This window comes from Artemia sp. Qi Xiang Cuo, chromosome 4, assembly GCF_049724085.1.
Source record: "Artemia sp. Qi Xiang Cuo chromosome 4, ASM4972408v1, whole genome shotgun sequence".
Taxonomy (NCBI): domain Eukaryota; kingdom Metazoa; phylum Arthropoda; class Branchiopoda; order Anostraca; family Artemiidae; genus Artemia; species Artemia sp. Qi Xiang Cuo.
The window spans coordinates 39,359,942-39,374,263 of record NC_142797.1 but is presented as its reverse complement, the minus strand read 5'-3'; the positions used below and the strand labels follow the sequence as shown (position 1 = coordinate 39,374,263).

At 34.0% G+C, this 14,322-nt stretch overlaps 1 protein-coding gene across 1 annotated transcript in view; it reads right to left on the bottom strand.

Annotated features, from left to right (window-relative positions):
* The window catches only part of LOC148953099 (facilitated trehalose transporter Tret1-2 homolog), a 209,486-nt gene that overhangs the window by 127,143 nt on the left and 68,021 nt on the right, over positions 1-14,322 (bottom strand). The window lies entirely within an intron of this gene.

Sequence of the window (14,322 nt, the reverse complement as noted above, 5' to 3'; positions counted from 1 at the left end):
TTGGATTTGGTCAAATGGGACTCTGAAAAGTGTATGCACAGTAATATTTATTGAAGTCAACTTTAGTATGATCATATATTATAAGTCATAGATTATAGTCAACTTTAGTATGATCATATATTATAAGTCATAACTGGACTTAATTTTCACCTATGAGCCAACGAATTGTATTTTCCATAATTTTCTTACAAAAAACATGAGTTTGCGGCCAAAAACCCTAATTAGCTCAGATTTTACAGAAATAGTTTATTTTTTGATCCAAAAATAGACTAAAGTTTCAGATTTGCACCAGAGAATTGTATTTTCCATAATTTTCTTACAAAAAACTAGAGTTTACTACAAAAAAACCGTATTAGCTCAGATTTTATAGAAATAGTTTATTTTTCGATCCATAACTGATTGCCAACGAATTGAGCCAACGAATTGTATTTTCCATAATTTTCTTACAAAAAAAAACTAGACTTTACGGTCAAAAACCCTTTTTTAGCTCAGATTTTATAGAAATAGTATTATTTTTCGATCCAAAAATAGACTAAAGTTTCAGATTTGAACCAGAAAATTGTATTTTCTATAATTTTCTTACAAAAAACTAGAGTTTACGGCCAAAAACCCTTATTAGCTCAGATTTTACAGAAATAGTTTATTTTTCGATCCAAAAATAGACTAAAGTTTCAGATTTGAACCAGATAATTGTATTTTCCATAATTTTCTTACAAAAAACTAGAGTTTACGGCAAAAAACCCTTATTAGCTCAGATTTTATAGAAATAGTTTATTTTTTTATCCATAACTGGACTTAATTTTCACCTATGAGCCAACGAATTGTATTTTCCGCAATTTTCTTACAAAAAACTGGAGTTTGCGGCCAAAAACCCTTATTAGCTCAGATTTTACAGAAATAGTTTATTTTTCGATCCAAACATAGACTAAAGTTTCAGATTTGCACCAGAGAATTGTATTTTCCAGAATTTTCTTACAAAAAACTAGAGTTTACTGCAAAAAACCCTTACTAGCTCAGATTTTAAATCAAACTCCACAAACTCTGATTCAACCGGCTGCTTCTAGCAAGCTTGTATAACGCCATCGCTCTTCATCACATTTTATATGCCACGCCCTTCTGAAAACTTCTCACTAAAACTGACCAGAATATAATCAGAGCGATGTATTTTCGTTTTGCGAAGTATTTGCTTCGTCTACCTCCGTCGTATAGGAATTCGCATGTAATTGAAAATTTTAATTCTTTTTTTTTATTTTTTTTTATTTTTTTTGAATTCTTACACAAAAACAAAAGATGACATAGTTCTAGACATTGCTTTGTTGAACAATGATTATAAACTAACCTATCAGTTCAATGTGCGAAAGCACAGGATGGCTGGCCCCCAGCCTCCCATTGCACTTTCTCGCTGAAGTTTCACGAAATGGAGATCAGCACCGCCGGTTTGGACCTTCAGGGTCTAGTGCCGTCACAATTACTTGCTTACTTTTGTCAGTTCAATGAAAACAAAGAATTTAGAGTTATTTGTTACTGTTAAAACTGTTTAAGTGATTCTTATTTCAGCTACACACGGTTCGGCCACTTTACCTGTAGAGTTTGAGTAGAAAGTACCGCAGTATCACGTTATACCCATCTCGAATCCCAAATATCACCATTTAGTTTCGCTGCAATTAATCAAATTTTCATTATTGAAATTTCAAATTGCATTTTAGTGAATTGGCGCCTCATTTAATGGCGCCATTTCACGAAAATGTAGAGGGGCAAGATTTTTCTTATAAAAGAGAAATTCTAAATCAAGTTGGGAATGGAAGTCGAGGAAGATGCCGTCTTAAAATAGTAAAACTAAGTAGTCCCTCCTCGTCAGTTTTTGTACCAGCGAGGCTTAGGTAGAGAGCACGCTCTCTTTCTGCTTATAAATGTGCTGAAGGATATTGAAGAAAGAGGTTTCTTGGTCTTATGTGCACTCGATGTTGCAAGAGCATTTGACTCTTGTAAATTTGCGCAGGTTTTGCTTGAGGCCCATTTGAAAGGTACTGATGCTGCGATAATTAATTGCTCAAGATACATGTATAGAAATCTGAAGGCTGGAATTAAAGATGGTAGTCAACTATTTCCGATGGAGAAAGGTGGACGCCAAGGAGCTCTGAATTCTCCAGTTTTGTTCAATAATGTTGTTACCGATGCTCAGAATAAGTTGAAGTGTATATTTATCTTCAAAAAAGTTGATCTTTGGTTAGTTACGTTTGCAGATGACTTACTGAACTTTTTCTGCACTTTCCAAGGAGGCTCTTAAACTTTTGAGCTTCTCCAAGATGAGTACGAGCACATTAGTTTGAGCTTTAATGCTGATAAAACTGTTGTTCTACCATTCAACTATAAAGGGAACATAAATTCAATAAGTCTATCCGGCTCTGAGGTTCCTTTAGCTAGCAGCCTTACTTACCTGGGCATACCCATTGAGCAAACCTGAAAAAAACTGTATACCTGGCAATGAAAAACTATGCTAGTAAGATCCTGGCTGCACATGCCTTCCTGGATTCAAACGTTTCGCATATGAGTAGAACTCACAGTTTTTAGTTATATAATAGCTTAACAGTTCCTCACTTACTTGCCCTTGCTCTTGCTTGGTCTTTTTTTAATTGTAGTAAGAGAAAGCAAGTTCATCGCCTTTATTATAAATTTACAAAGTATTTAATGGAATTTCTAACTTGGACAAGTAACTATTTTCTGCAAAGAAAGCATCAATTGGTAAACCCAGCTGCCGTTATTGAGAAGCGTATTTGTGATTTCTCTACTGAATGCCAGAAGTCTTCACATTTTTGGTCATTTCTGTTTATCCCTTGTTTGTAGTTGTGTGTGTTTTTATTTCTGTTGTTTCTTTTTTTCTTGATTTTTACTCTGTCATTTTCTGGGCTCTGCCCAGATTTTTGTGATGGGTTATAAATAAAATGATTGATGATTCATTGAATAGGCTGCAACAAGGTAATTTGTGTCGAATAACTTTTTCGGCGAATTTTTACTAGTTTGAGCAGTTCTTCGATGTTTTATCATGTAAAATATGGGTCGGTCGAAAACAGGATCAGCCGCTTTGTGGCATGTTTGAAACAGGTTTTATGCGGCCATGCCCCATAGAAACAAAAATGAATTCTTGTCGAAAAGGGGCATGTTTAAGAGCTGACGTCACAAGACTTGTTTTGTTTCTTAAGCTAATACGAAGGTGATGATATGCCGATTCTAAACCAACCACGACTCTATCGAAATGTGGCATGTATAGGCATCATGTCAAAAAACTGGTTTTTATCACAAAACTTGAATGTCTCTTGTTTTGGCTTTTGCCAATATCGATCGTATATATGGGTCTGCTAATTACGAGTTATAGAGTTTGTACTTTGAATAGAAGATGGCATATGAGACGCAAAAATCTTATTCTCTTAACCCAAAAAATATATCAAACAGTTCGTGGTAACGAACTGTAAGTACAAACAACAAAAGTACGAAGAACAAAAGGGAAATCTTTTTGTAAGACAGTGGAGATAATTTGAATGAATATTTCGGCCCTATGTCCAAGGGCCGTCCTCAGCAAGACAAAAATATATAAAAGAAAAAAGACTCACAACAACATGCGACCAATAAAACCAAAAAAGTGGAAATTCTTTCAAAACAATCCTAGCATCATTACTTCAGCGAAGTTCAACCAGGACTTTTAAATTATAATTACTTTTAAATTTTATAATTAAATTATAAAAATTATAAATGAATTAAAAAGTTTAAAACAAAATGGTAAAATTACTCCGCAGCTATACAATAAATTTTTCTCCCGTGGTAGCTTTTGCCCAAAGTTTTATGGTCTACCAAAATTACATAAGCAAGGCATTCCTTTAAGGCCCATAGTAGCTTGTACGAAAGCCCCCACATCCAATATTGGGAATTGGTTATGTACAGCCTTTAAACCTTTGGTTTACTCTCACAAATCATATATATGTAATTCTGTAGATTTAGTTTAAAAACTCAAAAACGTAAATATCTCAGAAAATACAATTATAAGTAGCTTTGACATTGTTTCAATGTATACAAATATTGATGTCACAGCATCTGAACATTTATTAGAAAATAAAATCAAAGAAAATTATCACTTAATAACAGTGTCATCATCATAACGACAGTGTTATGTTTTACTGTCCATGTATTAAATCGGGAAAAAGCACTAACGGCATGCACACGTATGTTAGTATTAGGAAAATACACGTAATTTCTTAGAGAGGGGCGATCAAATAGCTGTTATTCTGTCAACTTTATATTTGTACAATAGTGAACAGTGTTACGTATAGTCGTCTTTTTTGAGACATATTTTTTGGGGACTGTACATGGATGACGTAATTTCACTCTGGAACTATGGGGAAAATGAGATTAAGGGTTTTTTAGATCACCTTAATACATATGATAGAAATTTACAGTTTACCTTAGAAATTGAAATCGCAAATAAAATCCCATTCCTAGATGTGTTAGTTATTCGTAGCTTTGATAAACTCAATTTTACTATTTATAGAAAACCAACACAAAATAATAGATATTTGCATTTTACATCAAACCACCCCCCTCAAGTTAAAAGAGCAGTTGTAATATCCCTCGTCGATCGCGCCCTAAATATTTGTTCTGAGTCCCACATCACAGCAGAATTAAACTTTATCAAGGACATACTTTTTGGAAATGGGTATCCTATGATATTTATTAATAATGTAATTAATTGTAGACTGAAAAGACAGTCCCGTAAAATTAATGATAGCTTACCAAGTGAGATGTCTGACAAGCCCTTAAATATAATTTACCTCCACTATATCCCAAAAATCACTACAAATCTTAAAAAAGTTTGCACAAAAAAATAATCTGCATGTAGTATTCACAAATAATTTTAGAATCATAAATTTTCTAAATTCTGGTAAAGATAAAACCCCAGTTACTCGCCAAAGAGGGGTCTATCAAATACCATGCGATTGTGGCAAATATTATATAGGTAGAACACACCAGAATTTAGAAAAGCGCATACAACAACATAAATATGATATTGTCAAAGCCCTAAATTCTAATATTTCCACTGTTTCATCTGATTCTGCATTAGGCAGCCATATTTTTGAAAATCCTAACCACAATATACTTTTTGATGAATCTGCCCTTATTAGCAATGACCTAGGCATAAAGCAGGTAGTACGAGAATCAATTGAAATCAGACTTAAGATTAATAATAATATTTCCTTAAATAGGGACTTGGGGGAATATACACTAAATGCTCTATACACAAATTTAATTAAAAACGATCTTACAAAATATTTTAAAAAACCGATAGACATTAACACAGAACCAGTTACAAAAAGGCCTTTGAGGTTAGCTGCCAAAAAGGCTGGATTAGCAATAAGAACATGTTTTTAATTTATTTTCTTTCATTTCATTGAATCGTCGTGTTTTACCTTACTTTTTATCAGTCCTGGTTGAACTTCGCTGAAGTAATGATGCTAGGATTGTTTTGAAAGAATTTACACTTTTTTGGTTTTTTTGGTCGCTTGTTGTTGTGAGTCTTTTTTCTTTTATATATTTTTGTCTTGCTGAGGACGGCCCTTGGACATAGGGCCGAAATATTCATTCAAATTATCTCCACTGTCTTACAAAAAAAGATTTCCCTTTTGTTCTTCGTACTTTTGTTGTTTGAGACCATATTGAACCATAAAAAGTATGATTTAAGAGTCATATGCGTATTATTATTTCACCATACCAATTATAATAAGGACAAAACAAAATCGTCGACTTTCAACCTTACTTTTTACACATTATTTAAATCTTCATCAGGCTTAAAAAATGTTTTGCTAGTTTTACATGAAAGAACGAACCTTAGTCCATATACAATAAAGAACGACACCTTGCCCATGTTAACTAAAACATAAATAGGGATTATGTAATTTCCAATAGTATCATGGCTGTAGAGATGGCTGAAACCTAGTTACAATAAAAAACGATCATTGGAATAACAAAAATTGCATACCTTTGGAATTTTACAGTAAAGAACGATCTCTCGCCCATAGTAACTAATATATGGTGGTTCCAGGGGTATCCGGGTGGCAGCGGTAGCTAGCAACCTAGTAAGAGACGATCACGTTCAATGTTAAGAAATATAAAAACCCCTAACTCCTAAAAAAGAGCAAGATCAAAACAAAAAGTACACCATTAGAACCGCCTTGTCCGAAACCCCTTATAAAGGAAACTTACCGCCCTTTGGCTTGAATAACAAAGAAAATATATTGGCTTTAAAATCAAGAAAATTGACTATAACCACGTTATTCTCCATAAATGGGATATTTTTTTCTTTCTTCTTCTTCTTCTCTTCCACAGATAGCTTGGCACTGGAACATCATAGAGTTGTTCAATGGCTCATTTTAAAGGAAATCTCTAGATATAGTGCCATTTGTACTCAATTTTTTTTTAAATCAATTATTTTTTACGAAGAATCTAAATTTCTTATATACAATATTGATCAATAATGTCATAGTCGTTGGATGTAGTTAGTATTACATAAAGGCTCGATCATCGAATTTAAGCTGAAACTAAGTAAAGGACAATTATGCCTCCATATATTCACTGTGATGTATAAGATTTCCCATTACATCTGTAAACTGTTCCACAGTTGCCTGTCCATACCTTGGAAGCTTTTCACTAAACATGCAACATTTTTTGGATATTACTATGAAGTTTTGCGAAAGCATCTCTAGCTGATTTATAGTAAAGTACACAGAGAGACGACACAAACACAGACACGACACACACACACAAAGACGATACACACACAGAGATTACACACACACAGAAACGACACACCCAGAGACGATTTTTATGAGTAATTTTTGTTTTGATCTGACTCCTTTTTTAGGAGCTATGGGTTTTTATATTTCTCGATACATTCCATTATGATTTATAGTAAGGAACGACACATAATAAAGAACGACCTTTTGCCTATACTAGATAAATGCTTACGCAAAGAAGATAATAAAGACGCCAACTATTCTTCTTAAGAGATACAGTAAAGAATGAGCCTTAGCCTATTGTAGCAGAAATAAGAATATCTAGGTTGCAGTGGTAGCTAGCAACTTAGTAAGAAACGCCAAATTAAAATATGATCATTAGAAGAACAAACCATTGCTTATATTGAACTTAGTTAGCTGCCTGATTCTTTGAGGTTCGTCTCTTACTATTCCAAAGAAGAAAAAGCCGTAGGCTTTTTCCTGTTTGAAATTTACATTAAAAGACGATCATTTGGATAACAAACCATTGCATACATTGGACTCATTTAGCTACTTGATTGTTTGAGGTTCGTCTCTTACTATTTCAAAGAAGAAAAAGCCATAGGTTTTTTCCTGTTTGTAATAATATAGTGTAGAATAAACCCCAGTTGCAACATCTAGTAAGAGACGATCAGTCCAATGCTAAGAAATATAAAAACCCAAAATTCCTAAAAATAGAGTCAAATCAAAACAAAAGTACATCATTAGAATTACCTTGTCTGATACCCTACTAGATAAATATTGAATGTCGTCATAGTTTTATATTAGTATAATTTACATTAAAAGACGATCCTTCGAATAACAAACCATTGCATACATTGGAGTTAGTTAACTATTTGATTGTTTGAGGCTCGTCTCTTGCTATTTCAAAGAACTTTACGCCTCCGAAGAGACTGGTGGCTAACACCAGCACCTTGAACCACTCGGCCCCGATGCCTCTCATAACTATATATGTGAATCCGGGTTGCAGCAGGAGCTAGCAACCTAGTAAGAGACGATCAGTCCAATCCGGGTTGCAGCGGTAGCTAGCAACCTAGTAAGAGACGATCACGTCCAATGTTAAGAAATATAAAAACCCATAGTTCCTAACAGAGGAGTCAGATCAAAACAAAAAGTACACCATTAGAACCGCCTTGTCCGAAACCCCTGTATAAGAAACTTTCTGTCCCTTGGCTTGAGCAGCAAGGGAAATATATTGGCATGAAAATCAAGAAAATTGACTTTAACCACGTTATTCTCCCCAAACGGGATATTTTTTTCTCTTTTCTTTTTTTTTTCTTTTCCACAGATAGCTTGGCACTGGAACATCGTAGAGGGTTGTTCAATAGCTCATTTTAAAGGAAATTAATTGGGTCAAAAATCTATAGTAACTAAAATAAATTATTTTTAAAAGAGAATAAATTTTTCCACCAAAAACTGCATTTTTGATGTCTTTTCACACTGCAGTCTTTCAAACATAATCGTATACCAGCGGTAAGATTTGAACCCAGTCCTCCGAAGAGACTGGTGGCTAACACCAGTGTCTTGGACCACTCGGCCAGGCTGCCTCTCATAAATAAATATATATGTGAATTTGGGTTGCAGCAGTAGCTAGCAACCTAGTAAGAGACGATCAGTCCCATGCTAATCCGGGTTGCTGCGGTAGCTAGCAACCTAGTAAGAGACGATCACCTCCAATGTTAAGAAATATAAAACCCCATAGTTCCTAAAAAAAGAGTCAGATCAAAACAAAAAGTACACCATTAGAACCGCCTTGTCCGAAACCCCTGCATAGTAAAATTTCTGTCCCTTGGCTTGAACAGCAAGGGAAATATATTGGCTTGAAAATCAAGAAAAGTGGCAGCTACTACAACATTCTGCCTAAACGGGATATTTTTTTCTTTTTTTCTTTTTTTTTTCTTTTGTATCCAGAGATAGCTTGGCACTGGAACATCGTAGAGGATTGTTCAATAGCTCATTTTAAAGGAAATTAATTGGGTTAAAAATCTATAGTAACTAAAATAAATTATTTCTAAAAGAGAATAAATTTTTCCACCAAAAACTGCATTTTGATGTCTTTTTACAATAAGGAACGAACTCTTCCCTCTATTATCTTACGTAGACAGCTTAACTACAGCATAGGCTTGTACATTTGTATTTAAAAAGTCAAGACATTTTTTACAGTAAAGAACGATCTCTCTCCCATACTAACTGATATATGGTGGTTCCAGGTGTATCCGGGTTGCAGCGGTAGCTAGCAACCTAGTAAGAGACGATCACGTCCAATGTTAAGTTATAATAAAGAACGAATATTTTACCGATTATCTACTAATCCGGGTTGCAGCGGTAGCTAGCAACCTAGTAAGAGACGATCACGTCCAATGTTAAGAAATATAAAAACCCATAGTTCTTAAAAAAAGAGTCAGATCAAAACAAAAAGTACACCATTAGAACCGCCTTGTCCGAAACCCCTGCATAGTAAAATTTCTGTCCCTTGGCTTGAACAGCAAGGGAAATTATGATAAAGAACGAACGCTAGCTCATAGTAACTGTATCCAGGTTGCAGTGGTAGCTAGGATTATAATAAAGAACGACCTCTTGCCTATACTAAATTTTATACGCCACTTAATTATAGTATAGGTTAGTAATTCAACAGATAGCATGGCACTGGAACATCGTAGAAAGTTGTTCAATGGCTCATTTTAAAGGAAATTAATTGGGTTAAAAACCTTTTGTAATTAAAACAAATTATTTTTATTACATTAAGAAATTTTAATTATGTTCCTTAAGAAATCATCATAAGTAAAAATTTCCCGTACGGAAATTGAACTCAAGCCTGCTGGGTGACAGCTATCCCAACCTCTAGACCATATAGGATATATTAAAATATCCGATTAATGAAGTTTATGTTAAAGAACAAATTATAAACATAATTAGCTGCCTGATTATTTGAGGATCGTCTCTTACTATTCCAAAGAAGAAAAAGCCGTAGGCTTTTTCCTGTTTGTAATTTATTTTATAATAAAGGATGAACTTCAGGCTTTACTAACTGAAAAGTTTAGTATTTTTATATAGTAAAGAACGAGCTCTAAATGATAGTTGTAGCTATAGCTGCAATCAAGTGATAGACAAACCGAAGCATATAGTAACTAATTTATAATAAAGAACGACCTCTTGCCTATACTAAATTTTATACGCCACTTAATTATAGTATAGGTTAGTAATTCAACAGATAGCTTGGCACTGGAATATCGTAGAGAGTTGTTCAATGGCTCATTTTAAAGAAAATTAATGGGGTTAAAATTTATAATATCTGGGTTGCAGCGGTATCTAGCAACCTAGTAAGAGACGATCACGTCCAATGTTAATCCGGGTTGCAGTGGTAGCTAGCAAGCTAGTGAGAGACGTTACATTAAAGAACGAACTTTCATCCATAGTAACTGAAGTATTATAAGAAATCATTATATAGATAATGCATTTTCCTTAATGATTAATATTAGACATAAATTAAAATCTTGTTTGGGGTAAAAGAGCAGTGATTAGATTTTAAACCATAATTACTTTCAGAAAAATTAGGGCCCGACCGGATTCGACCCGGTGACCTATCGATCTGCAGTCGATGGCTCTACCTTTGAGCTACGAACCCTTTTTGTTAAGAGAGAATTAAAGATGTTTACATGAATATTAGACATAAATCAAATTACAGTATAGAACAAACTTCCAGCCCATAGTAACTAAAATAAGATTAAAATTAATGTTAAAGATTGATAAATGACATTTTTTTGTGAGGAGGATTTATAATAAAGAACGACCTCTTGCCTATACTAAATTTTATACGCCACTTAATTATAGTATAGTAATAGTATAGTATAGTATAGTATAGTATAGTAATAGTTATAGGCTAGTAATTCAACAGATAGCTTGGCACTGGAACATAGTAGAGAGTTGTTCAAGGGCTCATTTAAAGAAAATTAATGGGGTTAAAAATTTATAATAAAGAACGACCTCTTGCCTATACTAAATTTTATACGCCACTTAATTATAGTATAGGTTAGTAATTCAACAGATAGCATGGCACTGGAACACCGTAGAAAGTTGTTCAATGGTTCATTTTAAAGGAAATTAATGGGGTTAAAATTTGCAGTAAAGAACGAACCTTAGCCCATAGTAGCAGAAAAAAGAATATCTAGGTTGCAGCGGTAGCTAGCAACCTATTAATCACATAATCCGGGTTGCAGCGGTAGCTAGCAACCTAGTAAGAGACGATCAGGTCCAATGTTAAGAAATATAAAAACCCCTAACTCCTAAAAACAGAGTCAGATCAAAACAAAAAGTACACCATTAGAACCGCCTTGTCCGAAACCCCTATAAAGGAAACTTACCGCCCTGCGGCTTGAATAACAAAGAAAATATATTGGCTTGATAATCAAGAAAATTGACTTTAACCACGTTATTCTCCACAAACGGGATATTTTTTTCTTTCTTTCTTTTCCACAGATAGCTTGGCACTGGAACATCGTAGAGAGTTGTTCAATGGCTCATTTTAAAGGAAATCTCTAGATCTAGCGCTATTTGTACTTAATTTTTTTTTTAATTAATTTGTTTTTACGAAAAACTTAATTTTTTATATACAATATTAATCAATGACGTCATAGTCTTTGGATGTAGTTAGTACATAAAGTCTGGATCATCGAATTAAAGCTGAAACTAAGTAAAGAACAATTATGCCTCCATATATTCACAGTGATGTATAAAATTTCCCATTACATCTGTAAACTGTTCCACAGTTGCCGGTTCTTACAGTAAAGAACGAACTTCGGCCAATAGTAAATAAAATAAGATTATAATTCATGATTCAAACAAATAATTTGTTTGCTTTGATCTAAAATGCTGTCAGCAGTGGGATTCGATCACATGCCTCCAAAGTGAGGGGTGGCTAACACCTGCACCTTAAGCCACTCGGCCACGGTGCCACACATTACTATGTGAATAATATTTTCCTGAAACCAAAAATGTTTCCTGGAACCAAACTTTTTTTGGGTCAAATTGTAAAGTGCCTTTCGTTTGTGCTATATTTTAGTAGAAAAGAAATTCTTTTTTTTAGTTTTCGGTTCATTATGTAAACTGCAAAAATATTTATGGTGTTCAAGCCATAATTTTTATTTTTACAGTAAAAGACGATCACTGAAATAACAAACCATTCCATACATTGGACTTAGTTAGCTACTTGATTGTTTACAATAAAGAACGACACCTAGCCCATGTTAACTGAAAGCTTTTTCTTTCTCCTCAGCTAGCTGGGCACTGGAAAATCATAGAGAGCTGTATAATAGCTCATTTTAAAGGAAATTGCTACATCTAGTGCTTTTTGTAATTAAAAATAAAATAGTTTTTAAAGTAGAATCAGTTTTGTCCAAAAACTTCATTTTTGATGTATTTTCATACTGCATTGTTTCCAAAGATGTTTGAATTTTGAGGTTACATTTAAAGACGATCATTGGGATAAAAAACCATTGCACATATTGGAATTAGTTAGCCCTTTGATTTTTTGAGGTTCGTCTCTTACTATTTCAAAGAAGAAAAAGCCGTAGGCTTTTTCCTGTTTTTTACTAGGTAGCTAGAAACCTAGTAAGAGACGATCACGCCCCATAGTAAAATCCGGGTTGCAGCGGTAGCTAGCGACCTAGTAAGAGACGATCACGTCCAATGTTAAGAAATATAAAAACCCATAGCTCCTAAAAAAGGAGTCCGATCAAAACAATCCGGGTTGCAGCGGTAGCTAGCAACCTAGTAAGAGACGATCACGTCCAATGTTAAGAAATATAAAAACCCATAGTTCCTAACAGAGGAGTCAGATCAAAACAAAAAGTACACCATTAGAACCGCCTTGTCCGAAACCCCTGTATAAGAAACTTTCTGTCCCTTGCCTTGAACAGCAAGGGACATATATTGGCATGAAAATCAAGAAAATTGACTTTACCCACGTTATTCTCCTCAAACGGGATATTTTTTTCTTTTTTCTTTTTTTTTCTTTTTCTTTTCCACAGATAGCTTGGCACTGGAACATCGTAGAGGGTTGTACAATAGCTCATTTTAAAGGAAATTAATTGGGTTAAAAATCTATAAATAAATTATTTCTAAAAGAGAATAAATTTTTCCACCAAAAACTGCATTTTTGATGTCTTTTCACACTGCAGTCTTTCAAACATAATCGTATACCAGCGGTAAGATTTGAACCCACTCCTCCGAAGAGACTGGTGGCTAACACCAGTGTCTTGGACCACTCGGCCAGGCTGCCTCTCATAAATAAATATATATGTGAATTTGGGTTGCAGCAGTAGCTAGCAACCTAGTAAGAGACGATCAGTCCCATGCTAAGAAATATAACAAAACTCCTAAAAATAGAGTAAGATCAAAACAAAAGTACATCATTAGAATTACCTTGTCTGAAACCCTACTAGATAAATAATGAATGTCGTAGCTTTATATTAGAGCTATGAAGTGAATAGAAAAACACGAAATTATATTGTTGTTTCTGATGACGTCATGAAATAATATCATTGCGCCTTGACGTCAATAAAATCATTACGCCTTGACGTCATAATTACTACTTAAGAACGGCACAGATGTAAATTCTCTCATTCTTGATTAGAATAATGGTTAGATCGAAGCAAGCTATACGCAATTTGAAAAAACATTACTACACAAACAACAGAGATAGTATCTTGAAAAGAGAAAAGCAAAGGTATTCAACCGACCTTTATAATAAAGATCGAACTCTTCCCTATACTAACTTGCATACGCAACTTCACTATAGTTAAGATTACAGTATTTATATTATGCATCATTATAAATTATAAAAGGTTCAAATGTTCGAAGATTATAGAGTTAAAAATTTTCCCACCCCGGGAATCGAACCCGAGCCTGTTAAGTGAAAGTTAACTATCCTAGCCACTAGACCATATTGAACCATAAAAAAGTATGATTTAAGAGCCATATGCGTATTATTATTTCACCATACCAATTATAATAAGGCCAAAACTTAATCGTCGACTTGCAACCTTACTTTTGACACATTAGTTAAATCTTCATCAGGCTTAAAAAATGTTTTGCTAGTTTTACATGAAAGAACGAACATTAGTCCATATACAATAAAGAACGACACCTTGCCCATGTTAACTAAAACATAAATAGGGATTATGTAATTTCCAATAGTATCATGGCTGTAGAGATGGCTGAAACCTAGTTACAATAAAAAACGATCATTGGAATAACAAAAATTGCATACCTTTGGAATTTTACAGTAAAGAACGATCTCTCGCCCATAGTAACTAATATATGGTGGTTCCAGGGGTATCCGGGTTGCAGCGGTAGCTAGCAACCTAGTAAGAGACGATTACTGGTTAGGTATCGCAACATTTTTTTCGTAATTATCCTTATTTTGTTTTGTATCCCCAACTTTCTGAGAAGTATCATGGTTTCAGGGTGATGAACAGTGATATTTGAAAATAGAAACATTTTGATT